The sequence below is a fragment of the Chrysemys picta genome, chromosome 5 (genome assembly GCF_011386835.1).
Source record: "Chrysemys picta bellii isolate R12L10 chromosome 5, ASM1138683v2, whole genome shotgun sequence".
In the NCBI taxonomy this organism is placed as follows: domain Eukaryota; kingdom Metazoa; phylum Chordata; order Testudines; family Emydidae; genus Chrysemys; species Chrysemys picta.
The window spans coordinates 6,796,336-6,821,275 of NC_088795.1; the positions used below are offsets into that span (position 1 = coordinate 6,796,336).

Below are 24,940 nucleotides of genomic sequence, written 5' to 3' on the forward strand. Positions count from 1 at the left end.
GCCAATCACAGTGCAGCACCATTACCCCATAAGTCCCAGCGCCAGACAGACGAGGCGGCCATCTCTTACCAAGGACACGTGTTTTCGAAATCGCGGAAAGGCTGCTGAGAGGAAACAGGGACTCCTTCACTACCCCCGTGAGAACTTTGGATTTTGTTTTAGCCCCAAGCACCTTTGACCATTCATGGAGAAAACGCTACATCAGCGACAGTTCCGAGGAGGAGGAGGGAGCGACCGAGGGGAGCCCTTTGGCCCAGCCGTTGCTGGATATGCCGGAACCTGACCCCAAAACCCTCGTGAGACACCCCGATGAGCGAGACGGTCTCTCTTTGTCCACCCCCTCAGAGGTGGAAGGCGATTGAGGCTTGGGGGAGTCACCGGCGGACAAGGCAAACGGAAAAGACGGCGCTCAGGTAAATGAATGATTAAGAAGCGGCAGTCGAGGAGGGGTGGGTAATGGGGTAGGAACCGGGGGTTGCGTATATTAAAAAACAAGCAGTGGGGGTACTTACACGGTTTCTTTTCTGAAAATTTCTCAACAGCTCGACGATGCTTTTCTAGAGGACCTGCAGGCCCTGGACAGCGTTGCATCAAGCAGCGAAGATGAACCGGGCCCACCATGTTTTTGCTCAACGCCGATACAAGTTGTTGAAGAGGACTCTGTGGATGATGGCTAGGAGGAGTTTAGGAGGCGGCTTGGCATAGAACTAACTGAGCCAGTGCCACGTCGTGAGCGTAAAAAAGTCATGCGGACTATTGGACGCGTTGCTGTTTATGCTATTCTTAAACACTGCCTTAGGGAAAAGCTTTCTGAAGATTGTCATAGATGCGCCAGGCCAAAGGCACCATGACTGTGTGACTTGGACTTCAGTGGATATAAACTGCAAGCTCCGGGGCCTGTGTGCTGAGCTGTGTTTGGAAGCTTATTAAACACTGTTATTGCCATAGGTTCTGCTATGCAATGTCTGTGCCTAACCCAAGAATATTTAGCGCAAGGGGTGACCTTGATAAATGCTGTGCAATTCAGTGCAGACCCTGACCGTGTTCTAAAGAATATGACCAAACCGGAAGATGCCTGCTTACAGCGTTATATTGACCGTCTAGTCCGCACAAAGAGTTCCAGAACCCTGCTTAAGAAAAAAACTATTGGTAAGAAATCTAAAAGGATTAAGTTAGAGAATGGTGAGGGGACAAACATGCGATATAAAACTTGGTAGCTGTAAATTTTTGAAAAGGGGGTTTGTGACTATCTGTGTTTTGTTAGAAGGCCTTTGGCATTTAGGTGAGCTAAAAGGTTTTAATGAAGCAGTTTGGTTTGTTTTCAAGGAGCTGTAAGTTTTTTAAATACAAAAATAAATTGTTTGTGAGAATTAGCTCTTGTGTTTTTGTGTGTGTATAGCAAAAAGCTGAAATGTATGTTGTGGTGGGAGGGGGAAAAAATCCTAAAAATGTGCTTACAATAAAACAAACAAGTCTAATTCAGACAATAGAGTTAATATGGAGATATGCCTATCTCATAGAACTGCCTTTACTAGCAGGACCAAATATTGATTTTGCCCCAGATCCCTAAGTAGCCCTCTCAAGACTTAAACTCACAACCCTGAGCTTAGCAGGCCAATGCTTAAACCACAGAGCTATCCTTAGTCTGTTGAACTAAATGGGTTTAACCACACACACACCCCTCACTGAATAGCCAGGGTGACTGCAATTACTTACCCTCGTTGCTATAGGGTTACATTTGATGGGAGTTCACCCGTAGTAAGGGGTGGGTGGGGGTGGATGGTGAGTTCTGCTTAATATGAAATGAAATTAAACCTCAGGAATTCACAGATGCTATTGGACAGTTTAAATATAACCCCTGGGGTTGGTGGAACGCTATTGGACAGTTTAAATATGGCCCAGGAGTTGGTTGAATGCTATGGGTCATTCTTTCTAGGCAACAACCCCACCCCCCAAACTTTAAGCATGAAAGAAACATGTTTTAAAAAACAACCAACCCCCAAGACATTCATTGATATCTGCAAAGGGCCCCCACTTGGAAATGGGTACTGTTTAATACTGTAAGACAGCCACAAATGTATTTTAACTTAAAGCGGGGGGGAAGCCCTGTTGTGCAGACAAAATGGTTTCACTACCCCAGATCACAAAAGGGAATGCTATGGGAGGGGTGATTAAATTAACCGGTTAGCAACTGTGTTGAAGTCTGTTGGAAACAATGGGCTAAGATGGTATAAAAACCTCAGGTATGCTGGAGCTTGTTCTTTTCAACAGAAAACTTTCTTGAATAGCTGCTGGACTGCAAAAAGAGGTAAGACTTGCTGTTTTTAACTCTGAAACTATATATTATATAATGCCACTCTTTGCCCAGGCTGTCTTAGTAAATAATGGTGCCTATGTTTATTGCAGTGTGATCTGTTTAGCGTGGAACCAGTAACTTTAAACTGCATTTCACCACCAGGCCAAGGTTAAAACCATTTTAACTATAGTTGTGCTTAATACAGTTGAATTAAAAAAAAAAAAAAAGTACTCCACAGGCTGTATAGGGATTAGGGTAATACTAACTAACATTTTTGTTTGTTCTTGAACCTGAAGGCCCAAACACACACGAGGGGGAACAGAACAAGCATGTGCCTGCAACACTTTATCCCATAGTGAAAGGTAACTTTATTTATTTATTTTTTTGCAACAGGCTTTTAAATGCATGTGGGTTTTTGAAAAGTGTCTGGCTGCAAACTTGGTTTGGTGTGTTTTATAAAGCTGCTGTTTTGTGTGTGTGTGTGTGTGTATGTGTGTGTGTGTGTGTGTGTGTGTGTGTAATATGTGCATGTATGTTTACAAGACGGTTTCATGTGTTTTATAATAATGTTGTTGTTTGCTCCACAGTACAGTCAAAACATGAGATCCTTAGACCAGAGGGAAAACAAGGTGAAAAGAAAAAGGAAAGACAGCTGAAAAGGAAAATTCACCAGCATCAGTCACTGATGGATAGATGAAGCCCGGTAAATATATTTTGCTTATTGGTTTGGTTGTTCTATGAGGTTTTGTATTTTAAGTAAATACAGAGGTGTGGGTGAGAGATGGTAAAGTTCAGTTTTGTAAAATGTTGTTGTTGTTGTTGTTGTTTTCCCCCTCATAGGCCTGGGCAACTCTTCTGACAATGCAGTAGTGCTCGATGACATTAATGGTAGAGTAGGCCCTGATGATTATGTACACTTACATTTAGAGAGCCGTAATTCAACTAACTCTGTTTTCGGTCAAAAGAACTAGGGATGAGCTGTCTGCTGAGGATTTCTTAAATCAGACCTCAAAGCTGCTACAGAGCAATAGAGAGTTGCATATCGATGGGACATTGCGCCTCGTTGTGACAGCTGTAAAAACAGGGGTGGAGGCGCTCGTAGAGTTTTTTTAAAATTGTATCCTTAATAGTCAAATTATTCATTAAAAGAGACCGTGTTTAGTAGACCTGACTTACACCGGTACCAATTTGTGTTTTGCGGGTGGGCTCTTGGCCGTCATGTCCGTTGGTAAACCTACGGACTTGGAATTTTTAGCGGAGGCGAGAAAGTTACATGAGAAACTGGGGTGGTCAGATCAAAAAAAGGTTATGCCCAGCGACGTAGCAAAGTGTGAACAGCATTTAGGAGTTAACATACAGGTGGTGCTGTATACGGCGAAAGGCGGCTGGGGCTTTTTTAAAACGGGGGGCACAGTGTAACCCGAGACTTATTTTATCCTGTTGCACGATGAGCATTACTATGGGGTTCTGGATGTAAAAAAGTTGTTCAAAGCGAAAAATTATTGTGAGTTTTGCCACACGGTGTACAGCCATGACCACTCTTGCAGGTATCGTTGCCGCCTCTGCTTGAGCGTAACGTGCTCAGACGGCGTGGGCGTGCAGCAGCGGTGTCCTAGCTGTAGACTGTATTGTCGGTCCAAAGAGTGTTTAGTCAGACATATCGACTGTGCATCAAAAAACCAAGTTGAATGCCTGTCTAAAACTTTGTGTGAGAAGTGTCAGTCTTGATCGGTGGTGATGTAGACGGTCACCTCTGTTTTATGGACAGCCTTAGAAAGCCCGAATTTTCAGAAAAGTATATCTTTTTTATGATTTCGAATGCACACAGGAGACCGAGTTGCACACTCCCAATTACATTTTTGCTATGTCCCTAAAGCCAGAAAAATCCTGGGAATTTAAGGGCGATGAGTGTCTTTCTGTGTTTAAGACCTTTATTGGCAAAGAGTTTCGGGACTACACATTCCTAGCACACAATTCTAAAGGTTATGATGCGTACTTCGTTGTTAGACAGTTACTCAAGGAAAAGATGGGCTAGAACTGATCACTCATGGTAGTAAACTAATGTGCGTGGAACATAAGGCCCTGGGCATTTGTTTTATAGACTCTTTAAACTTCTTGCCAATGAAGCTTAGCAAGCTACCGCAGGCGATGGGGGTTTGAAGGGTACGCTGTGGCTAAGATCTATGAAATCTGGAAATTTTAATGAAAAATCTGAAACTCTTTTTAGAGTACATAAAATTACACCTCCACCAGAAACAAGAGGCTTCAGGGTATCCCAGTTGGTGCACAGACGAGGAGAAACAAAATAAGTACGTTAGCGATTTCTACCAGAAAGAAGGCGTGCATTTACGCCAACACGAGATCAGATCAAACCCTGCCAAACGCCAAATCGCTAAACTGTTTTTAAATTCTCTGTGGGGTAAATTCGTCCAAAGATCCAACCTACCCAACACCAGCATCGTGAGAGACCCTGACGAACTCTTGCAGTACCTGTTCTCCCCCAATTATGAGGTTTCATCCTGCGAGTTTATCGATGATGAAACAGCGTGCATGGCATGGAAGCACGCAAAAGAACGGTACTCTGTCTCTGGCAATACCAATGTTTTCATAGCCTGTTTCACCCCGCTTATGCCCGCTTAGAATTATACAGCCTCCTAGAAGGTTTGCAAGAGCGGTGCCTGTACCACGACACTGACTCGGTGATATTTGTGAAAAGGGAGGGTGACTGGAATCCCCCTTTGGGGGATTATTTAGGGGACCTCACGAGTCAGATCCCGCCAGATCAACACATCACCAAGTTTGTGTCGGCAGGCCCGAATACCTATGGGTATAAGCTGTTGGGTGGAAAGGCCTGTATGAAAGTCAAAGGTATTACCCTAAATGTAGCAAACTGCGAAAAGATCAACTTCGACAGTTTGAAAGATCTAGTCCTGGACTATTGCACAGGTCTGCTTTGACTTCATTATTGGTAACAAAATGGTGACCGCGCCGAAGCTCCCAACTTCCCCGGGGGCGTAATATATTTTCTTTAACGGAGCCATTGGTGTAGACGTGACTGTTACTGGTACCGTCTTTTACTACCACGAGTATGAAAGGGGACACATTCATATTGACACATTTAAATAAGTTTTATTAATCGCCTGGTTTAACACAACCTTTTACAGCCACCTGTAGAAATGGATGCCATGACCCCTACCATCAGGGAGTCTCAGATGGTTCATTCTTCCATTTTGTCCTTTTCGCCTTGAGATCTGTGTCTCAGACATGAGGAAAAACAGCTGACGCACGATATATTTACTCCCACAAGGCTTCCGATGTGTAAGTTCTTAAAGGCCTCTAAAAAGGCATCGTCGACCTGTTGAGAGATTTTCAGAAAAGAAACCGTGTAAACACCCTCACTGCTTGTTTTTTAATTTACGCAACCCCCGGTTCCTATTCCATTACCCACCCCTCCTTGACCACTGCTTCTTAATCATTCATTTTACCTGAGCTCCGTCTTTTCCATTCGCTTTGTCCGCCGGTGCCTCCCCCAAGCTACGATCGCCTTCCACCTCTGAGGGGGTGGACAAAGAGAGGCCATCATGCTCATCGTGATGCCTCACGAGGGTTGCGGGGTCGGGTTACGACTTATCCATCAACATCTGGGTCAAAGGGTCCTCCTCGGAACTGTCGCTGATGTAGCGCTTTCTCCACACAAGTTCAAAGGTGCTCGGGGCTAAAACAAGTCCGAAGTTCTCCCGGGGGTGGTGAAGGAGTGCATGTTTCCTCTCAGCAGCCTTTCCGTGATTTCGAAAACACGTGTCCTTGGTAAGAGATGGCCGCCTCCTCTATCTGGCCCTGGGACTTACGGGGCAATGGTGCTGCACTCTGATTGGCAGAGGTCCTTGGGAGGAGTTCTTAGTGGGGTCACACGACTCACTACCGGAGGGGTCACCCCAACCTGGAAGTCACCCTGATTGGTCAAAATCTCCTCGCAGGGAGGTCCTGTCGGGACGAAACCCCTCTTGATGGGTAGGGGGGAGGGAGTTCTTAGAGGGGTCACATGACGCACTTCTGGACCAGTCACCCCCTATCCTGGAAGTCACCCTGATTGGTCAAAATCTCCTCTTGGGGTGGTCTTATCAGGACGAAACCCCTCCTGATTGGTAGAGGGTGATGGGGGGAGTTCTTAGAGGGGTCACACGATGCACTTCTGGACTGATCACCCCCCAACCTGGAAGTCACCCTGATTGGTCAAAATCTCCTCTCGGGGCAGTCCTATCAGGACGAAACCCCTCCTGATTGGTAGAGGGTGATGGGGGGAGTTCTTAGAGGGGTCACACGACACACTTCTGGACTGGTCATTCCCCGCCCTGGAAGTCACCCTGATTGGTCAAAATCTCCTCTCGGGGCGGTCCTATCAGGACAAAACCCCTCCTGATTGGTAGAGGGTGATGGGGGGAGTTCTTAGAGGGGTCACATGACCCACCTTGCTTCCGGTCAGGTGGCACCTTGACCCCGGACGTAATACCCCCGTGGGTGGGACTTCCGGTGACAGGTGGGCGGGACCAAGGGGTCCAGTGGCTTGATTAAAGGGGCCAAGGGGCGGGGTTAGGGTTTGATTGACGGTAGGGCCCTTATACTATTGCTGTGTCCCTGTTGTATATGGCCCACTTACTTGCGGAGAGCCTGCTTTTCTGCAAAAAGTTGCACCACCTAATGTTACATGCTGCATCTGGTAATTAGGCTCAGTGGTTGGAGCGTAGGTCGCAGGGAGGTGCAGGATTGTGCCTAGGCTAAGAGTGGTGCTAGAATCATGGTCCAGGGACACACCAGGGTCAAAACCGAGATCAGAGTCCATCGACAAAGCAGAAGCAGAGATAGTGTCCAAATCCAGGCCAGAGGTCGTAGCCAGGTAGTCAGAGACCAAAGATCAGCCAAGTCAATGTCAAGCCAGAGTCCAGATACAGGCCGAGAGTCAAAGCCGGGTAGTCAAAGTCCGAGTGCTTGGGGAAGATCAGGAGGAGAAGGCAATGCTGGAGCGGGTCGGTGGGGTGCCTGGAGCAGGACTAGAGAAGGGCAAGGAGAATACGGAACCAGGGTGGGTAGCCAACATCTGAAGCCAAGAAGGGTCACGCCGAAGTCATAACCAGAGACCGGAGCCAAGGGTCAAGCCAGAGTCAACAGCGAGGAACCGGAGGGCAGGGCAGGGCAGGGCAGGGCAGGGTGGTGCATGCAGGCGGGAACCAGGATGACTTACAGGTTCTCCTAGGCACTGCCCAGCTGGAGCTCTAGAGCCCCCACATTGGGGGACTCCCTTCCTAGGAATAAAAGAAAGAGAGCAAGATGACAAAGATGTCTCTTACTCTGGGGTCCAAGCCCAGGGGAGCTCCCACCCCGGCATTGTGCCAGGACCCCATCACCCTCCTGGTTCCTTTCACACTCAGAGACCCCCTAGCAGGAGGGGAGAATAACGGGCAGAAAGCGAAGGTGCCCCTGGGGGAAAGGGACCAGCCTGGGACCCAGTCCAGTTCCCAGATCTATCCCCAGGAGTGTGTGACCAGGAGCACAGCCCTTCCTCTGTGTTTCATTCACCACCTGCCAGATGGGGAGGAGCTTTCCTTGTCCCAAGGTGCTAGGGGGGAGTTTCATTCCTGGCTGGGAAGGGTTCAGATACCGGCTGGGTGGCTTGGGCCCCAGGTGGGGGATGGTCAGACATTCACTGCGGCAGGGTGAGACGGGTCATGGGAAGGTCTGAGCAGTGACGGCAGGGGAGGGGCTCCACGTCGGGCCACCCCTCCCAGACTGCAATGGTTCCTGAGGATAACCCCTGGCTCTGCGGATGCTCTCGTTTCTGGGCCAGCCCCACGGCCCTGACAGCCTGATGCTTCCGAAACTGGCCTCTGGGCATGGGGGCAGGGACCGTAACTGGCCTGGCCCCAGCTCCAGGGGTCGGGGAGGGGCATGGTGGTGAGAGCGAGGTGCTCGGCCTGGGTATCTCTCAGTGCTGTGGGGTTTATGTCCACTCCCGCCAGCCCTTCTCCCCCAGGCCCAGTGAGACAGAGCAGTACCTGCGGCAGGGAGTGGGAGCTTCTGGTCATGCGAGGGGGGAGAGGGGACTTCAAAGTTGTCCCACTGCGCACAGCCCCAGCAATGCTTTGGGGACCTGGCGCAAGCACCGGATGTAGAACAGGTGCGCCATGATCGTCGCGCTAACATCCTCCTGCTGAAAGGGAACAAAAATCAGTCAGAGACTAGACACCCATGGCAACGAAGGGCATTAACGGCAATGGGAACCGGCAGAATTTCCATCCCACCCCTCCCCATGTCTGAGGGACGGATTCCCGCACCCAATCCCCGAGACGAAATCTTGTCTCCTCTCTAGTGACCTCCAACCCCTCTCTCACCATTGTGGAATGAACTCCTGCCCCCATTCCTCTCAGGCCCCCCATGAGAGCTGTTCTACCTCCAAACCCAGCTGGGGGTTCAGCTCCGCTCCCCAGAATCCCCTCAGCCACCCTCGCCTCCTCCACCTGAGGGGCTGGGAGGCTCTGGGCAGTAGTGCCGGGGGGTGAGAGGATGTGGACACCTTTTCCCAAGGGACGCCCCTGTTATTAAGATGACGTCATGGACAGTGGCTCTGGGGCATGGGGCACTTGAGCAGCCTCTGCTGACTGACTCCTCCAGTTCTCCCAGAGCAGGGGGTGGCTGGGATAACACGATCCCAGAGCCCTAGGAACCGGCTTGAGGCCCTGAGCGGTGGGAAAGGCTCACAGTGGTCACATGGGGAATTGGCAGCCCCTAGTATGAGCAATGGCAGCGTGTCGTGTTGATGTGATGAATGTTAGGAAATAGCCTTGCTGGAGAGCTGGGTCTGCTCTGCTTTGAGCTGCTCAGGGGACAAGCTGGCACCGACCAATGGCACCTGCCTGGGTTCATCCTCTCCTTGCTCCCAGGTCAGCGCGTGGGGATGGGATGGGAATGACTTTCAATGGCCTGGAGGTGAAAGACCCTGGGGCTCCCTCCCGAATTGATCCTTCTTTGGTTACCTCATCCCCTATCAGTTGGCCGGCTTCCCCCAGGATGGAGTATGTTAGCACCAGCGCAGCCTGGCTGATACGGATCTGGGGGTCATGTATTGCCAGAAGCGCCGCCTGGATGAACGATATTCTCTGGCCTTCTGAAAAGATCTGTCCAAAGACCTAAAACCAACAGCACCACAGCCCTTGTTAGTTGCCCAGAACCAGGCTCCAAATCCCTCTAGTATCTCACAAGGTGAAGAAGAGTCCTGGGGCAGCCAACCTTTGGGGTCCCATGGACCAAGGAACCCCCGTCAGTAAGAGGTTGCAGGCACTGAGGAATAGCTCTTTCTGGAGCAGGATTCACCGCAGGTGCCATGACATGCTGGGAATGTGTCTGCGCACTCTGGAACCAGCTCACACAGACAAAGGATCCCTACTGCTCCCAGCAGCGATATCTCCTGCAGCTCACCCGCTAGAGGAAAGGGCCTTTTAGATCTCCTTCCATTCCCGCTCCTCTCCCCACTGACATTCCCAACACCAACTAAATCATCCAACAGATTTTTGCCCCAGATCCCTAAATGGCCCCCTCTAGGATTGAATTCATAATCCTGGGTTTAGCAGGACAATGCTCAAACCACTGAGCTATCCCTCCCTCTCCATAACACACTAACTGCAGGGGGAGACAGCTCCACACCTGAGCTGCTGCAATGCACCAGCGGAGAGTCCTTACCTCTCCCACCCTGGCCATATTTCTGTAGGCCAGGCGCTCGGTGTCCTGGAGCCTGTCCTGGCACCACAGATGGCTCGCCTCTTGGATGTTCAACCCTGGGAAGAGAGACACACCCATTGGGGAGGGTTGGAATCCGGTTTTAGTGCCTGTTTCCTTCTGTTCCCTTTGCTGGGTGAACACTGGCCGGGGTCCTCGGGGCACCCAATGGACCAGGCGGCTAAGTAGCTGAAGGGGGATTTGTCTCATTCATCACAGCAATCATGGACCCTTATGGCCATGGTGCTCTGGGAGTGGGCGCCTGTTAACAGTGGTGTCTGATACTGAGAACCCACCCACTGAAGTCAGGATCTGGCCCTAGCTACCCAACTGGTGACATCTTACAAGCTTTGGTCCTTCTCCTGTGGTCCCTGCCCCTGCCCTCATGGTGGGCTCTTTCCCTCCACGTGTCTCAATAGCTCCGTTCCTGTCCCCTCACCAGCTGGCTGCCCCCTGGGTGGGCTGATTTCCCTGGGCTGGGGGGCGGAGCCAGGATCTGAGGTAAAGCTGCCAATTTCCCTGGCATGTTCGTCCCCTTCCTCTCTCCCTGAATTAGGGAGATGAGTGTAAGACATCATCTAAGCTGCGGTCGGTCTCAGAGGAGGGGGCTTCTTTCTGTAGGGTCTCTTGGCCAGCAACTGGGGGGCCCAAAACAGGGGCCTTGTTTCCATTGAGGTCCCTCTGCCCTGCTGCAGTTGGTCTAACAGAAGAGGCCTTAGTTCTATTGGTGTCCCAATGGCCAGCTGGAGCTAGTCGCCAAGGGACTCACTTCTATGGGGCCCCATTGCCCAGCTGGGTTTCTTACCCCTCCTCTGCAGCAGGAGCCTCTGCAGCCAATGTAGCCCGCTCCTGGCTTGCTGGCTGATGTCGTTGGCTGGGTCCGAGATGTACAGACCCAGCTGCAATACAAAGTTGCCCGCCTTAGGGAAATCGGAGGAGGTCTGGTGGGAGGAGAAGAGGGGAATCCATCAACAGTGTCCCTTCAGCTCCCCAGCTCCTCTGGGCCAGAGCTCTGCTCCCATCCATCTGTAGGAGGCGCTGAGGGAGAGGAACTAGAGCCCTCTTTCTCTCTGACCCCAAAGGAGCTTGAAGCAAAGGGACCAGGGAAGGGCCCTCTATGAGCACTCGCTGCCAGGCTGCTCCAGAATAACAAGGGCCTTGAGGCCAGCCCGTGGCCTGTGGAACGCAGTCCCTCACGGACCCAGGGCGGACCAATTAGCCAGGGGATGAGGAACTTGACTCAAGCCCTGACTCTGCAGGATGCTGGGGTCAAAGGTCACTTACGTCAAATCCGGGCAGGGAGGTGGCAAATTGGAGCAGGGCAGCGCTGCACCGTAAGGCTCTAACTCTCTCCTGTCTGTTTTTGGACTGGAGCCAGAAATAGACGTGCTGCGGGAGAAGGAGGCAGGGGAGGGTCAGCGGGCAGGCGTACATGCTCTACAAACGAGCCTCTCCCCCTCCCATGGGTCTGAGACATTGTGCCCAGGGGGGAATAGCTGACTCCTCATGTGGGGGTTCATGACACTGCCCACGTCTTGCTGGGCACAAGCTCATTATCTCTCCAGGCTGGGACAATGTTCGGTCTTGGGGCTGGTCTATTTGCTCTGAACTCCTGATCCATGAACAGCACGTCAGGATCAAGGCACATGCCCTGGACCCCAGACCCCGGCTGCAAAGGCCTTGGTAAGATGGATGGAGCGGCCGTGAGGACAATGCCTCCGGGAACTGCAGTGTCCCTAGGACAGAAGAGCTGATTCCCTGAGGCTCCTTCTGTATCTCAGGGTCTCCCTAGAAAGGAGCCAGAGACTTTTCTCAGAGGCCCATGTCCTGCATCTCACAGGGGTTTCAGTCTCTCAGTCCCCAGCCAGGCCTGGTGCTCACTGTTAGTGCGTAATGCTGCCATGCAGAGCTCTGGCTGACACTCCCAGCTCCTTCCCCTGCTCCCCCGCGCCCGCGCCCCCGCCCCGTGAGGCGTAAGGGTCCCAACATGGCACTGCACTGACAGCTCTGGGAACGTGTGGCCGCTTGGGTCCAAGCTGGGAGGACACAATGGAAATGTGACTCTTCTAGTCTCTCCTTTGCAGCCCTCCCACGGGGTTCAGGGGAAATTCCGCCCCAGACCCTCCCATTCTACTCACCTCCAAGAGGTGCTGCAATTTGTCTATGGTGGGGGTCTCGGTGAGCAGGCATCCGAGCATGGTGTCCAGGCCCTCTAAAAAGGTGTTGTGCAGAGCCTGCAAGAAGAGGGAGCACCCGTCAGTCATGGGACATGGGGCTACACCAGTCAGGGGACCAGGGGGGTTCTCGGGGGAGCCCTGGCCAGACCCAAAAGGCACATCCTGGCCTCTGCCATTCCCATCTCTCCAGGGACACTTAGCAAGAGTTCAGGGCCGGATGCCTGCTGCCTCTTCAATCCTTGCTCTTAGCAGTTCTCTGCGCAGGGCCTGGCACCCAGCAGACTATGGAACAGCCAAACCGCAATGGGTGGGAGGTAGGATCCCCGGGAGAGTCCAGGCAGCAGAGCAGAGAATGAGGAGAGGGAAGGCTGGGTTCAGCCACAGAGGGGTAACACAATCCCCCCTGGAGGGAAGGGGCCCTCCCTGAGAGTTTGTGTTGTCCCCCCTACGCCCTGCCTGGGCCTGTTCCCAGCTCTGCTCACCCCTCCCCTATTCTCAGCAGCTCCATCAAACCGAGGGAGCAGGGACCAGAGGTGGCTCCTGCTCCTGGGTCGGGAGAAGTAGGATCATGACCTACCTCGAAGTAGGGGTTATACCGCTCAGTGGTCATGGTGAATATGGAATACATAAGAGCCCGCAGGAGGCGTGACTCCAGCTCCAGGGCAAGCGGCGGCTTCAGTTTGCTGGCAGGAGAGAGGAGCCCGTGTTATACTTGGCAGCACCGGAGTGGCACTAGCACTGACAGGGACATGACCCCCCTCCCCCGCATTGATCCCCTCCCTATGGCCACTCTAACGTTATGGGAGTGAAATCACCCCGCAGCCAGGAAAGAGGGGAAGTTCCCACCTCCTCTGCTGGGGGACGCGAACAGCCACAGCTGGGGGTAATCTAGAACAGAGAGGATCTGGGACTCCCGGCTCCGGACCCGATCAGCACCAGGGTTAGGGCAGCTGGATGGGAGGGTCCTGGTACCTGAGGCTGCAAACCGCGGCCATGGAGCTGGAGATGACGGAGGTTGGCTCTGGCACCAGGGGCAGATTTTCAATCAGCTCCTGAGAGACCCCAAGAAGATAAAATCGCATGTGAGACTCAGGCCCCGCAGACCCACAGGCGCTTCCCAGGGAGGAGACCAAAGTGCTCTGCAGAAACAGCCAGTGTCACCCCCACCCCCAACCAGCTGGGCCCCCCATTCCGCCCATCCGTCAAACTTCCTTCCCCCTCTCCCACCCAATTCCTCCCTCCCCTCCCCTCCGGCCTTACAATTCCCCCACTGCCAGCTCCCGATCGGTGTCAGAATTTCCCCCTTCCCTGCTCCCCAGCCCTCAGCGCCAGGAACTACTGTCGTCTGCTCCCCACTCCAGCCCCACTAACTCTTCCTCCCATATCTGGGTCCCTCGCCCCAGGGGCCAGGCACGGGGTCCCACTCACCGCAATGCTCTCCACGAGGGCCACCTTTGAGAAGGGCGGCTCCAGGGTGTCCCGCCGCTGCTGCTGTGCGAAGAAGCACAGACGTGGGATAGCATTGAGGAAGCAGAGCTGTTTGGCCCTGTCCTGCAGCAACTAGGAGTGGGGTGGGGGAGAGAGAGAGACGGTTAGGTAGGGACCTCCCCACACCACCTAGAGCAGCTCCAGGGCTCAGGAACCCCACGGGGTTGGACAGGGAAAGCCGCCCCGCTTCCCGAACCCAGTGTCGCCCTGCGCAGACTGGGGTTGTAACTGGGACAGTGTCTGCGGGGAGCGGACACCTTGGTCTGCGTGAGACAAATACCCCCACTTTGGGGTGCCAGGTAACAGGGGAGAAGTGCCCCCCACTGGGGGTGAGGGATTCTCTGGGACAAGACCCCCCTGCGTGGGTGGGGATGGAACAAGGGGCAGGACAGACTCCGGGGCAGCGCAGCTGGGGGATTTTTGTACCTCAGCTCTGCCCTGGAGGTGCCCCTGGATGACCCTCATGATCTCTTGTTCAGGGGACTCATCCTCCTCCTCATCCTCCGCCTCATCCTCCACCTCCTCTTCCGCCTGCTCCGCCTCCGTCTCCTCCTCCTCCTCCTCCGCCTCCTCCATCTCCTCCAGCCGGGCACTGGGGCTGGACTCCTGGCTCCTCTGCTTCCTGTAAAGGAAGCCGCAGAGCCACCTTGCCCGGCTCCCGCCCTCTCCTGGGTCCCGCCGACGTAGCATGACCCTGGGCCACCTCCGTTTGGGACCAGAAGGTGCCTCAGGGCCTGCTAAGGGAGCTGGTGTTTTATTCTTCCTCCAGAAGGTCAGGGAGCTCCTCTGGTTTGCCAGTCCACAAGCCTCTTCCCCGCCCGTGGAGACAGAGGGGCCGCTCTCCTCCCGGAGAAGCCAGACGCTGCTCCCTGCTGGCTCCGGAGCCACCTCCCCAGCCTTCCGCCTCAGCATCCGCTTCAGCCGCTTCATTCTGGAACCGAGTGGGGAGCAGCCGTGAGTCTGGGCTCAAGGCAGCCTCTCCTTAACGGGCCTGCCTGCTCCCCTGCCCACCTCCCCTCTGCTGAGGCAACTCCCCCACACCGCACACCCCACCCCAGGGCATGGGGCTGCCGTCCACACACAGTGGCAGCAACTCACAGCACAGGCAGCTCCCAATGTTCCCCCTCACCAATGGGGCCCTGTGATACTGGGAGAGTCTCGTCCTTTCAGAGCAATGGGGCTCTCCGTTAGTTTGGACAAGCAGCTCCCTCCACCACCCCAATAGGCCCCGCTCCCTACCAGGCTAGAGAAAGAGCAGAACCCGGAGAGTCCCCAACGAAAGTTCGTTCACAAGGTGCCAATCCTAGGAGGCAGGAGTCGCCCTCAGTTCCCACTGATTTCACTGATTGCGGTTGTGGGTGTTCAGCACCTGGCAGGTTCTGCCCTTCCCAAAGGCTCTCAATGTGGGGAACAATCTCCTGCAAGGGAAGGGCTGGGAGCCCTATTGCTGGGCCATTCCCACCACACTGGGGATGGCTCTGGAGAACTCCACTCACTTGCTCTCGATGGGAAAGAGTTGGATGGAAGATGCTCTCTTCCTCAATCTCCTGCACCCAGGTGGGCAGAAAGGGTGCTGCCCAATGCCCTGCCCGCAGGTAGGGGGTAGAAGCCAGGAGATCGAAACTGGCTGTGAAAACAAGATGATGGTTTATTGCCAGGCGAAACTGCCAAACAAACCAGCCAAAACTTTCCTAATAATCTAACTCAGTTGCCATAGCAACACAAGATGCTATTACCAGGGCAACCAAATCCACAACATCTAGAAACACGTGGAGACCAGAATGTATCATTTCAGTTCACTAACCACCAGGGCCGGCTCCAGGGTTTTGGCCGCCCCAAGCAGCCAAAACCAAAAAAAAAAAAAAAAAAAAAAGCCGCAGCCGCGACCGCGATCACGATCGGCGGCGGCAATTCGGCGGGAGGTCCTTCACTCCGAGCCGGAGTGAGGGACCGTCCGCCGAATTGCCGCCGAATACCTGGACCTGCCGCCCCTCTCCCAAGCGGCCGCCCCAAGCACCTGCTTGAGAAGCTGGTGCCTGGAGCCGGCCCTGCTAACCACACATCAAATTTCCTTTGTTCAAGAAATCAGTTAGTTTGAAATGCAAAACATTTGGATACAACTTTTTTCTTGTGCTTCTCTTTCTAGCTCTAGCATGACCTCGGTGTGTGACCAGAGAGAAGTCACTTCTTTTCTCTTTCCCTCTGTATCATGGGGATGGAGAAAATTCTCTAAGTCCTAGCAGGAGAGAGATTTGAGCATGTCAGGCGTGTTAGAGCCCTTGTGCTCTAAAGGACAATGAGTGATTGTTGTTGTTTGGGGCATTACCTAGGGAGGTGCTGGAATCTCCATCCGTACAAGTTTTTAAAGCTCAGCTTGACAAACCCCTGGCTGGGATGATTAACTTGCGGTTGGTCCTGCTTTGAGCAGGGGGGTGGACTAGATGATGTCCTAAGCTCTGTTCCAGCCCTAGTCGTCTATGATTCTATGAATAGGTAGCCATTAAAACATGTTGACTTGCTGGTTTTGCAGGATACATAAAAACAAAAAGGTTGACTGAAACATTTCTTTTTTCATTTCAAACAAACGGAGGTAAAGACGTATCTCTAGTCAATGCATTGAACTGATTGTTCCTGGTCATAATTGTCCAACCAGATTTTCGAAGTACTGGTTTACATCTCCTTCTCTCTAGTGTTTATTCATATATTACAAGAAGAATAGAAGCCTTCATCCTTTTTCAACTCCCAAACAGTTTTTTAAATTGGAATGAAGTAGCTGCATCAACTGAAATGAAGAAAATATTCTTTCTGCACCTGCAGAAGAAGCTATTGCTACCAAAATCGGGCTATTTCAACAACTTCTGGACCCCCAGGTGCTTAGCCAATGACTTCCAACAGTTCAGTGATTTGACTTCCTGTGAAACTTGGCAGCAAACATGGACTCCTTTATATATGTATTTATTTAAATGAGTTTACTAGGCTAGAGCAACTCTAGGCCTTAACATAGCTTGTCATAGTTTTAAATTTGATTCCCGATAGGTTTGTTAAAGAAACAAACTGTTTTTAAATTTACATTTTAAAAATCCAGGATAAATAAAAAAAAAATCCCTTTGGGGGTTTTTTGGTTTTGAAATAGCAATTGATTGGTATTCCCCTTGATTTTAGAAGAACTACTTCATTCGAGAGAATCATAAACTGCTCATATTCTCTTAAAGGAGAGGAGGCAGCAAAATTCATATCAGTAATTTGTTGTGCCTTATTGCTCAGTCTTAAGCAAACAGGTGTCCGGAACTCTAGTTAGTCTCTTTTATGGAGGCCAAACTAAGAATCATAGAATCTTAGAAGATCAGGGTTGGAAGGGACCTCAGGAGGTCATCTAGTCCAACCCCCTGCTGAGAAGTGGTAAGAGGAGCAGGAATATTGTCTCCATCCCTGAACCAGTAGCAATTGCACCGGATATTGCCACAAAACCTACATTTTATTGCCAAATTGCCTAAGCCATTCCTCTTCTGCGCTTCCTGGTTTCTACGTTTCAAATCTACAAAACCGTCCCCTTGACAGTCCCCGCCCAGGTGGTGCAGCAGGCAGAGGAACCTTAGCAGTACCACTGTGGCACCAGAGGTAACTCAGCCACCTGTCGCTCACTCACTCCACTAACCCTGAGCATCAACCCTAAGCCTGAGGCCTGCCTTGGGCATCGCTTCCACGGAAACTTGCAGGTTCATTTACTGACTCATGCAAATCACCTGTGGAGAGTTCGCACTGACTGGCGGAATTCACTCTCAAGTCACAATGCCCTTCAGCTCACAGCACCAAGGTAAGGGGCACAGGTGGAAATCAGGCTTTTCTGGTGATGTTATTTTCCAAATGTCACCAAAATCAACAAGCTTCTTCCCACTGATGCATAGAAATTCCCTGAAATTTTGGATTCAATTGGATGTAGCCTTCAAAAATAATCGCCTTAGCGACAGACAAACAAATCCCATTGAATTGAGTCTTAGGCCTCACTGCACTCAGCCAAGAGCGCCTGAGTCTCCTCCCTATGAACTCAGCAATAGCCCCACACTTGGCCGATCAGTGTGGAGACTCTCAGACCTGGAGGCGGAGCATTCTCAACACACAGGCAAAAGCACTAGTTGCAACAGGAGATCACTATGGTGGAGATCACCATCAGTGCACAATTCCAGCCCCACCTCTTTGTGAGGCCTCCTACAGTGACAGCTGGAGCACAGCCCTCCCCTCCCCAGGAAGAAGAGCAGAGGAAAGAAATGAAAGAAGAGAAAAGAAAAGAAGAGTCAAGAGGGAAGGAGGAAGAGGGAAGCAAAAAGGGACAAATTCCAAATGCCCCCAACAAGTCTCAGATTCATAAATTCCAAGCCCAGAAGGAACCACACTGGTCTTAATTTCTGTTTCACATCGGTCATGGAACGTCCCTCAAAATAATTCCCATAGGAATTCGAGCAGATTTTTTAGTAAAACACCCAATCTTGATTTTAAAATAGGCCAGTTGTGGAAAATCCAGCACAACTCTCAGTGAATTGCTTCAAACTCTGATGTTAAAAATGCTCGCTTTATTTCCAGTGTGTATTGGTCTAGCTTCAACTTCCAGCCATTGTCTCCTCATAACCTTTATCTGGTAAAGTGAAGAGCCCATTAGTAAATATTTGTTCCCATAGGCTCACCGCTTAACCTTCTCTTAGATTGAGCTCCTGTAGTCTGTCACCACAGGGCAGGTTTTCTAATCCTTTCATCATTCTTGTGGCTCTTCTGTGAACCCCTCTCTGATTTATCAGCATCTGTCTCAAATTGTGGACACCAGAAATGGACAGAATATTCCAGGAGTGGTTGCGCCAGTGCCCAGTACAGAGATATCAAACCTCTCTACCACTACCTGAGAATCTGCTAGGACAGAGTCCCCTATCTCGTACATAGAGCCTATATTTTTTCTTACCTTCTACACAGATGACGATTTCTTTCCAAAAAATCCACACAGAAATGGAAAAATATCCAAAAGAATCTCAACACCAACTGTCTCTTGGTCCTCAGGGAGAGACCACGAGATGGAGGCTTGCTGCAGCAAGGCTACAAGGGTCTCCGAGGTTCCCCTGCCCCGCATCCCTGTCCTGCCTGGCTGTTGTCAAGGGAGCTCTGTGAGGTTACAGCCACCTCATCATCTTTGCCCAATAGGCTGAGTTCCTGCCAGAGGCCTTTGTGAAGTCATTGCCACACTCACCATTCCCTGGCAGGCCTGATGCCTGCCCCCGGCCAGCCCGGTTGGATGTTTGAGCTGCACCCCGGATCTCCCCACTTGCTCATTATTGATTCTGGAGAGCAACCAGGCCACCCAGTAAAACAGCAGAGTCTGTTCCTCACCCAACACTGAGTTTTCATAGAGGCATCGGTTGTGAAACAATTCAATCTCTTAATCTGGCCTCTATTTCACGGGCTATGAAATTTCACACTCTCAGCACCCTATTAAGCCCAATTGCTTGTAACTAAAAGGCTCCTTCCAGAACGACACCCAGTTGTGATGGTAGGACACCAGGAAACAGAGACTCCAGCTCTCCCCTGGGGAATTTGTTCCAGTGGCTAGTCTCCCTCGCTGTCAAAAATGGGTGCCTTGCCTCTTATTTGAATTGCTCTGGCTGCAGCTGACAGAGGTTGGTTCTTGTTGTGCCTTTCTTGGCTAGATCGAATTAGCCCTGCCCCGTGAAATCTGATCTCCCTGTCCTTCTGGGATCCCCCCAGCCAGAGAACCCAGTACGGGCCTCCTAGCTGTTTGTCTGCCAGGCTGGGGAAGGACTTCCTCTCCGTGGGGATATCAGATGCACCTGCAGAGGCAATGCAGAAGTGAGTGCGCTGCATCAGCCCGGCGTTGGGCTCAGGGCTTTGGCCGTGGCAGCTTCTGCTCCAGTCACGTCTCTGGGCAGCGGCGGCTCCAGGCACCAGCACTCCAAGCGCGTGCCTGGGGCAGCAAGCCACGGGGGGCGCCCTGCCGGTCCCTGAGAGGGCAGCAGTCAGGCAGCCTTCGGCAGCATGCCTGCGGGAGGTCCGCCAGTTCCGCAGCTTCGGCGGTAATTCGGCATGCCGCCAAATCCACGGGACCGGGGACCTCCTGCAGGCGTGCTGCCGAAGGCTGCCTGACTGCCGTGCTTGGGGCAGCAAAAAAGCTAGAGCCGCCCCTGCTAAGAAGATGCGACTAGATTTATTTCTGTTTATTTCTTATTGGCTTGTGGACTCCTCTGAGCTAACCTCAAATGCTTTTTGTTTTGTTGTAACCTTTAAGCTGGACCTCAGAATGTTTTCTTGAGGTTTAAATTTTGTAAATGGGTTTTCTAAATCTAGCAAAAGCCTAAGTTCCAGATGGTCCTGTGGCACCTTTAAGACTCACAGAAGTACTGGGAGCATAAGCTTTCGTGGGTAAGAACCTCACTTCTTCAGATGCTAGAAGTCTGAAGTCTTGAATCTGAAGAAGTGAGGTTCTTACCCACGAAAGCTTATGATCCCAATACTTCTGTGAGTCTTAAAGGTGCCACAGGAACCTCTGTTGCTTTTTACAGATTCAGACTAACACGGTTACCCCTCTGATACTAAGTTCCAGATGTATTTCTTTCTTTTTGTTTTTAATAACATTTATCTTTTTTTAAGAAAAGATTGGATTTTTGGTGTCCTAAGGGGTTTGTGCAGGTTGTTTAATTAGCTAGGGCAACAGCTACTTTCCTTTGTTTTCTTTCTCAGCTTTTCCCCCAAGGGGGATGGGGAGGAGGAGGGGTGAAAGGGCTCGAGGGTACCCCACAGGAAGGAATTCCCAAGTGAGCCTTCCTGGGGTCCCAAGGGTTTTTGTTTGTTTGTTTTTGCCCTTGGGGGGTGGCAGCATCTATCCCTCCAAGGTCAGAGAGAAACTGTGACCTTGGGAGTTTAATAGCAGCCTAGAGTGGCCAGTATCAATTTTTAGAATCCTTGTGGGCCCCCATCTTCTGCACGTGACGTGCCAGAGTGGGGAATCAGCCTTGAGAGAGCTGCTATAAAATATGCCAGTTGCAGCAGCCCCTAAAGCACCATCAATCAGCAGGGCTAGCCAGAGCCACAACACGCTCTGGCCATTTCTCACCCTTGCACTCTAGTTTCTCATTGTCGTTATTATGATAGGGCCTAGAGGGTCCATCGGAGATAGTAGGCTCTACTCACACCCACATATTCAATGACAGTGCTCCAAAAAGCACACAGTCTACATAGACAAGGCAAAGGGTAGAATGGGAAGCAGAGGCACACAGATAGAAAGTAACATGATTAAGGTTACCCAGTAAGGTAGTGGCAGAGCCACGGTTAATATTCTGGGCTGAGATCCACAAAAGTATGTAGATGCCTAGCTCCCTTTGAAATCAATGAGAGCTGGGGGCCTAAATACCTTTGTGGACCTGAGCCCTGATCTCCCGACACCCAATCAAGTGCTCTGTTCACTAGATTATGTCTCTACCACTCCTCTACACTAGGGCTGCAAAGGAGAGGTGGGGCAGAACTGGCTATGTCAGGTTAGCACAAACTGCTAATTGGGAAGATGCAGGTACTTCTCACCACCTGTGTGCCACCTGCATAGCTCACTGAATCCAATGTCTCCTCATTAGGACAAAATCAATCAATTATACCCAGAATCACCCTAGAAATATATATTTTAAAAAAAATTTAAACCCACGAATGGCCAAAAAACCCCACAGAAAACCACTAAAATAGTGTGTAAGACTCACCACTGGTCTGGCACCACTTCCTGGTCACTCTGGACACTAGGTCTTGGGGAAGACACCCCCTTCCATGGTTTGCACATCAGCGCTCAGATTCTCTCTCTGGTCTGCAGCCCCTCTTTCAGCCCTGGAACTGCAGCGTCCTCTTCGTGACTCAACCCTCCAGGAAGGTCACTCCGTGTTCCCCTCTTTTGGGGTTCAGTCCTTCAAATCCTGTGTCACTCCCAGAGTGTCCCAAACAGTCTTCCTGTTCCCTGCTCCACTGGTCGAAGCCATGCCCTTGGTGGCTGATAGGGGAGAGCTCAGGCCTGCCCACTACTCTGGGTTCCACTCCAGGGAACCTCCACCCAGCATTTGGGGGCTTTCCTCTCTCTGCCCTCATTGCTCTTTCCCTGGACTGCTTTACCACTCCTGGTTCCCCTCCTCTGTCTGTGGGAACCAGCTCCAAACCCTCAACTCTCTTCCCAAGGAGTGACTGCAGCTAATACACCTCTGCAGCACCTAAAACATTTCTCCTTCCCAGGGAGTGACTGCCCTTTCCCAGCAGCAGCCCACTTGCAATCGATTCCTGCTCCCTGCTCTTCCTCCAGGTGTGGCCTGTGGAGTCCATATGCCTACCTGGCTACCTTAGCCTCTTCCAGTCCTGTGTAGGAGGGACACCCCATCACAACCCCCAACATCTGTAAAAAGAAAAATCCCCGAACTGAAAAAGCTATTTTCAGAACCTACTCTGAATATTGGCATGTTCACTCATTACTCTAAATGCAAGTCACCTTAATTCCCAGTTCAAACACAGCTGACACACACACATATATATAAGGGAGAGGGCAATGCTAAGATACTGCAAACAGTTACAGTTCACCCAGGGATAAACCTTCAGGGTATCACTCAATTCAGTGCCCCAGAAAATTCTAACTTTCCCACTGAAGTTAATATCGGGGACTCTGGGGTCAGCTTGTGTTGTCTCATAGACTCATAGACTTTAAGGTCAGAAGGGACCATTATGATCATCTGGTCTGACCCCCTGCATGCTGCAGGCCACAAAACCGTCCCTACCCTTTCCTTGACTCTGCTGATGAAGTCCCGAAATCCTGTGTCTTAGTGACTTCAATTTGCAGAGAACCCTCCTGCTAGAGATCCCTGCCCCATGCTGCGGAGGAAGGCGAAAAACCTCCAGGGCCTCAGCCAATCTACCCTGGAGGAAAATTCCTTCCCGACCCCAAATTGTCAGTTAAGCTGGTGTAAATGCAACAACTTTAATGAAGTCACTCACTTCAGATTTATGAGAGCAGGATTTAGCCTTGTGTCTCCTTGTGCTTGATGGCAACTGAGGTAATTGTCTGTGCTCTGATAATTTTGTCGCCAATTTATAAGGAAAAACGATCCTAAATAAGTGCTCATAGGGAAAAAATGTATTAAATTAACCATAAAGGAGTGAGAATGAAGAAAGGAGATAAAAAGCCCGAGGATGCACATTTACAGGTAAAACCTTCCAAATAAAGGTATTATGTCTAGTAGAATTTTTCCGACATTTTCTGATGAAACTTAGTTGAAGTGAAATGTTTTGCCAAATCTATTGCAGATTCGAGAAAACTTTTGGGGAAACATAGGTAGGGTTCCATTCAGTGACTAGCAAACATAATACTGCCAAGCATATCAGTTTCACATGTTTCACTTCAGGAGCAACTTAATTATGGCGTTTCTTGACATGAGTGTGCTTGAATTAGCAACCTTAAAATTCTTTTAACAAAGCGTGTGTGTAATTGTCTAGGGTTAATAAAAAACAAACAAATGAAAAAGAAAACCCAGAATTCTATCATGTAGTATCATATTGACACTCACATGGTTCATCAGCTGGTGTGGAAACTTTATATCCATTGCAAGGACCTCTGCCATTTGAGCTAGTGGTCTAATTGATAGCATTAGTAGATTGTCCTATTCAATGTGGCCCAGAACTAGAAGGGGATGGGACAAACCCTTGGCCAGTGGGCTGCAGAGGAATGGTGAGATTCGAGAATCATGGGTTCCATTCCACACTGTAGAGAGAAGTGTGCTCTAGGGGCATGGGCCCTTCCGACAGTTCCCCACAAGCTTGACCCCTTCTGCTCCATCCCCTCTGACCTGTCTTGGTTTCTTTCCCCCTCCAACTCCTTGTCACAGTCTTTTTGCCTACCTACCCCCAGTCTTCCCCCCCAGGCCTTCCATCTGAGCCCCAAAGTCCTCCCACAGTTCTTCATCCCAGTCTCCTTGTCCAGGAAGCCCTAGACTTGCCCCTGCCACCAGTTCCCTGACCTATTCCTCCACCCCAAACTCCTTGTCCTAATCTACTAAGTGCAGCACTTGTATTTTCTTCACTGGAGTCAGGAATCTTCCTCCTCCATGTTGTCTGGTAGCCAGCAAGAGGATCATTGAAAGCACAGCAAAGGGCATTGCTCCTGGTTCCTGTGCTTGGCTCCACAACATCCCATAGCAGCCAGGAAAAGCAATCCCAGGGAAAGTGCTGCTCCGCCCCCGTTGCCCTTGACTGTAGCGTGGTCAATCACTGTGGGGGGTTTGCATATGCACAGTCTGGCTGGCATATAGGAGCTGTGAGCAACTGGAGCGTGCTCAGTGCAGACAGGATCTTCAGAGGATTGATCTGCAAGCTGTAGTCTCTACTAAGCAGATGCAAATGGAGATTTTTCACACCTTATAACTTAATACCCACAATGGGCCCTAGGCCATTTTCTTGCACAGTTACAGAACCCAAGAACATATGTGAGCAATTGTTCCCTTCAGCGTTACCGTTTTGTCACCATTGTGAAAGGAATGGTGAATTTCACTCTGAGACGAGTGTATCACAGACCTAAATTATATAGCTCATCACGGTTGTACATTTTGATTTTTACTGTATAAACGGTGTATCCCTTTTGTCTCTGGTTGCTAGTGGATATCTTTGATCAGTATATGTTGGATGGTATTTAGTACAAGTCTTCTGCTCTGATGCTTATGCAGAGTGGTTTGAGTTAGTGACAATGAATGGCTGACACGGGCTTTAAAATATTAACATAAATATTCATTTGCTATGTAGGTTTTTGGAGTAGTGGTAACTCACTGGTAGTAAATGTTACAGGTTCCCCTCTGGTCTCATCCACAGAGGATGGGAGTGTTCGCAGCCTTCGGCTTCAGAGCCTTGATTCTTTAGTTCCACCTACAATGGTGCATGCTTTTATCTCGAGAAGTCCCTAGTGTGCCAATCACAAACATCACGGGAATCTGAGGTATAAACTGCAGAGAAACAATCCAAGTGAACATGTGAGAAATTAGAAATCATAATTTATCCATTGTGTGGTGCAGGTCCACAGAAATGAAGGGGTACATTTTCAGCTGCACTCAGCTTCTCCATCGGCATCTAACTGAAGAGACCATGTTTTCAAAAAAAGTCTGATAACCAGCAACTCCCGCTGAGTTCGATGCTGAGCTCTTTTGAAAATTGA

The 24,940-nt window shown here is 50.7% G+C and overlaps 1 long non-coding RNA gene across 1 annotated transcript; it reads left to right on the forward strand.

Annotated features, from left to right (window-relative positions):
• The first annotated feature begins 832 nt into the window (after positions 1-832).
• LOC135984086 (uncharacterized) lies at positions 833-2,981 on the forward strand. The gene is made up of 3 exons (XR_010601994.1): positions 833-2,464; positions 2,593-2,658; positions 2,884-2,981. It is a non-coding gene; the product is annotated as an uncharacterized LOC135984086 (long non-coding RNA).
• Positions 2,982-24,940: the final 21,959 nt, after the last annotated feature.